Source organism: Equus caballus, chromosome 11 (assembly GCF_041296265.1).
Source record: "Equus caballus isolate H_3958 breed thoroughbred chromosome 11, TB-T2T, whole genome shotgun sequence".
NCBI lineage: Eukaryota > Metazoa > Chordata > Mammalia > Perissodactyla > Equidae > Equus > Equus caballus.
Window position 1 is genome coordinate 3,134,821 of NC_091694.1, and position 4,491 is coordinate 3,139,311.

The 4,491-nt window shown below is 46.7% G+C and overlaps 1 long non-coding RNA gene across 2 annotated transcripts; it reads left to right on the forward strand.

Annotated features, from left to right (window-relative positions):
- Positions 1 to 3,896, forward strand: LOC138916344 (uncharacterized). Of its 2 annotated transcripts, none has more exons than XR_011423544.1 (3): positions 1 to 137; positions 1,304 to 1,555; positions 2,903 to 3,896. It is a non-coding gene; the product is annotated as an uncharacterized lncRNA (long non-coding RNA). The 2 variants fall into 2 exon arrangements; XR_011423545.1 differs by having other exon boundaries at positions 84 to 137; positions 771 to 1,555.
- Positions 3,897 to 4,491: the final 595 nt, after the last annotated feature.

Sequence of the window (4,491 nt, forward strand, 5' to 3'; positions counted from 1 at the left end):
AATCAGGGACGATAACCAGCCAAGTGGGCACATAGGCTCTCCAAGGTGGTGTGTTACTACGTGGAAACATCTGAGTGTGGAGCAATATTGCACGAGTATCCTGCGGCTGCCACCACACGCTGATTACTACTAACTTGGTGAGTTAAAACAGCAGAAATTTATTTTCTTACAGTTCTGGAGGCTGGAAGTCTGAACGCAGATGCGGCAGGGCTGCGCTCCTTGGCAAGGCTCTGGGGAAGGACCCTACCTCTTTTGGCTCCTGCGGCCGTTGCCTGTAGTGGGCGCCCTTCCATCCTCTGCCTGTCTTTGCTCGGTCTTCTTCCCTGTGTCTCGAACTTCCCTCTCCTTTCTCTTACAGGACACCAGTCCTGGGATTTGGGGCCCACCCTAAGCGCAGGATGGTCTCCTCTTGAGATCTTTAACTTAATCGCATCTACAAAGACCCCATTTCCAAATAAGGTCACATTTACGGGGACCGGGGGTTAGAACTTGGACACGTCTTTTTGGGGCCCCCTGTTTAACTGTCTACAAATGTATATGGTATTGTTTCTGTTGTGCAACCAAAAGGAATTTGTGTGCTGGTAGGTGTATACAAATTTTCCGAAAGGATACCCACAACATGGATAATCTTTGGGGGAAGGGAAGAGCGTTTTAATGGTCAGTTTATGGCCATGTGACTGTTTGGAATTTTTTACTTTGTGTGTATACAAGTTTATATAAAGTACTGTTTCCTGAGTTATCTATTTTTTTTTTCTTCTTTGGTGAGGAAGATTGGCCTGAGCTAACATCTGTTGCTAATCTTCCTCTTCTCGCTTGAGGAAGATTGTCCCTGAGCTAACATCTGTGCCAGTCCTCCTCTACTTTATATGTGGGATGCTGCCACAACATGGCTTGACAAATGGTGTGTGGGTCTGCGCCCAGGATCCGAACCCACAAACCTTGGGCCGCCGAAGCGGAGTATGTGAACTTAACCACTACGCCACCAGGCTGGCCCCGTGAGCTCATGGATTACTTTGATCTTTTTTATAGTTTAATCTGTTTTTTAAAACTCAAAGTTTACAAGATTTTCCTATAATAAAAGTATTTAGGCTCTGATCTCCCTCAATATATTCTGATTTCTTTGTTGCTGAGAGAAACTGAAGAAGATTTAAATAAAGAAGACTGTTTATGGGCTGGAAGATTGGCCGTTTTTACGATGTCGATTCCCCCCAAATCAACCCAAGGATTTAACACAATCCCAATCGAAATCTCAATGTGCTTAAAAGAAGGAAAGAAATTGACTAGCTAATTCTAAAATTTGTAGGGAAATGCGAAGGACTTGGAACCACCAAAACAATCTCCAAAAAGAACCAAGCAGGACTCACACTGCCTGATGCAAGGCTCGCTGTAAAGCTGTGTGGCCAGCGTGGCTGGGCCCTGAACTCCGAGAGGCCAGCAAGTTTGGTCTGGCTGGTTCACTGCGGTGGCCTCGCTGTCTGGAGCAGTCTTGGCCTGGGACGTCATAGACTCGAAAACTTGTTGACTGAGTGAAGAAGGTCCTGCCTGCCACTCAAAGGTGGAGCTGGCTGGGGAGGGACTCGGGGTACGGGGGGCTGGGGCAGGAGAGGCTTAGAAGCCTCTAGGATAAGTGTTGGGACTGAGCCGTGCTCATCCATCGGGCTCATTGGAGGCCACCTGACCACCGGCAGGAGAGGCAGCTGGCAGATTGAGGCTCACCCCTAAAGCTTCCACTGCACACAGAACACACATCAGCCTCACCTGGAGGAGAAAGATGCCAGGTCCAGGGTCCCACTGCTGAGACGATGGTACAAGCAGTTCATGTACTGCCATGGGCCCTGCAGATGGATGGCAGGTGCCCTGTGTGCCAGGGGACAGCACGACAGAGGGACAGTGTGTGCCAGGGGACAGTATGTACCAGACAGCATACACCAGCGGATAGTATGTACCAGGGGTGTTCTGCACCGGGGTCAGTAAATACCAGTATATACAGGGGTCAATATATACTGGAGATTAGCATATACCAGGCGGCAGTATTTACCAAGTGTCAGTGTATGCCAGGGGGACAGTATTTAGCAGGGGGAAATATAAACTAGGGAGCAGTATAACCAGGTGGCAGTATATGTCAGAGAGTAGTATATACCAGGGGTCAGTATGTACGAAGGGTCAGTATTTACCAGGGGACAGTCTTTACAGCGGTCAATATATACCAAGAGGGCAATATATACCAGGGGGCTGTATATACCACAGGGCAGTATGTATCAGTGGGCAGAATATACCAGGGGTCAGCATATACCACAGGTCAGTATATACCACAGGTCAGTATATAGCAAAGGGCAGTATATGCCATGGGTGGGGCAATATACACCAGTAGGCAATATATACCAGGGGGAAGTATATATCAGTGGGCAGAGTGCACCAAGAGGCAGTATTTACCAAGGATCAGTATATACCAGGGGGGTAGTATTTACCAGGAAACAGTATATACCATGGGTCAGTATTTACCAGGGGGCAGTATATAGCAGGGGTCAGTATATGCCAGGGGGCAGTATACACCAGAGGGCTGTGTATACCAGTGGGCAGAGTATACCTGGAGGCAGTTTCTGCCAGGTGTCAGTATATACCAGGGGACAGTATATGCCAGGGATCAGTATACACCAGGGGGTGGTATATACCAGGGATCGGTATATACCAGAGGGTAGTATTTACCAGGGGGTAATATATACCAGGGGGCAGTATATACCAGGAGTCAGTATATACTAAGAGGCAGTATATACCAGAGGGACTGTATTTACCAGGGGGCAGTATAGACCAGGGGGCAATATAGGCCAGCGTGCATGCCAGCCTGTTTCCTTGTAGCTTCATCAGCATGATTCCTGTGATCAAAGTCTATCTCTCTTTTCAGTTTGAAAATCCCATGAAAACATCCAAGCATTTTTGTGAGTCTGACATGAATTGCCAAAATGCCCCCTGGGAAGAATTGCTGCAACTTACAGCAGGTGCACAAGACGTCCCTTCGCACTTTAAGCAGCTCCTTCAGGTCTTTCCAGCTTGATGACCTCCTGCAAGAAAATGTGGGTTTCTTGGTTTATTTAATGTAAATGTTGTTCTTAATTGTTTCTTGGTTTAAATTTCTTCCCATCAGGGGATAGATCCCCAAGGGCACGAATGAAATTGGTGAGTCCATGTATCTGCCACAAAGTCTGGCACAGAACTGGGACCCCAGCCTTACCCATAAAAATGAGTAGTTTGAAGACGTGTGTGGGGCAAATTCATCCCAAGACAGAGCGTATTGTGATTTTAAACCCTCAAGTCCTCAATTAAATTAAAAATCAGTTTAAAAGGCCCTGGTAAAATTTGGGGGAGCACGCAGGGAAATGGGCACTCAGGCACCGGGGGTGGGAGTGTAAATGACTTCAGTGTTTCTGGAAAGCAATTTCCCCATGTGATTCCAGATCCTGGAAATCACTCATGCCCTTTTATTAGGTAATTCCACACCTAGGGAAGATCCTGAGGAAATAAAAAAATAATCAGAGATGCACAGAAAGATTTATTTATGTACCAACGTGTTCACCGCAGTAGAGCTTATAAATAAATTGGAGACAGCTCGATGTCCATCAGCAGGCAGCTGACTTCAGTAGAGCGTGGTGTGTTCATACAAGGGAATTCTTTGCAATCCTTAAAATTCAAGTTTTAAAAGATCTTTTAAATGGCGGGGTAGAAACCGTGTGTAATGTTGAATGAAGAAAGCAGATTATAGAAATATATTCTGTGTGGTCTCAATATTATGAAAATCCCTGTGCATATGTGCACGGAAAGAAGAGTGGAAAGAAACAATACAAATACTGCAGAGCTATCACTGGAATGTGAGATTAAAGTTAATTTTTCTTTCCTTCTTATACTTGTCTGTGTTTTCCAAAATCTCTGTGATGAGCACGTATCACTGTTACAGTCAGCATTTCTGAACTTGGACACAAATTCGGACAGGTGGGTGGCGGGGGCAGACTTGAGAAGAACAGACTTTTTGATTAAGAGAGGGAGAAAGAATGAGAAAGAAGAAAAGTGAAGAGGTGCTGGTTTAATTTAAAAAAAATCATGAAACAGGACAATGAAGGCCATTGCATCTTAATAAAGTTGACAGCCCATCAAGTTTTTCTCTTCACGAATTTTAATCCAGGAAGGGCAGCATTGAAATGCAGCAGGTGACAACTGTTGGAGCTGGAGCATCTGAGAAGGGTACAGTTGCACCGGAGACGTGAGTGCCTCTTTCTGAGGAATCACAGACGCAGGGGCAGGGGCAGGTCGGCCTCAGAGCACCGGGCTCACCCTCTTGATGTCTCGATGTTGAGTCTGGCGTCGGGACAGGCTGTATTTGGTGTGTGGCTCCCTCCCTCCGCTTCTTAGGAGAGCACCCACCTCTGTTTGGAGTGCTGACCTTTGCCCTCTCCATGTGGTTGTGTGTGTTGGGGGTGGGGTGGGCATCTGTCCTGGAGC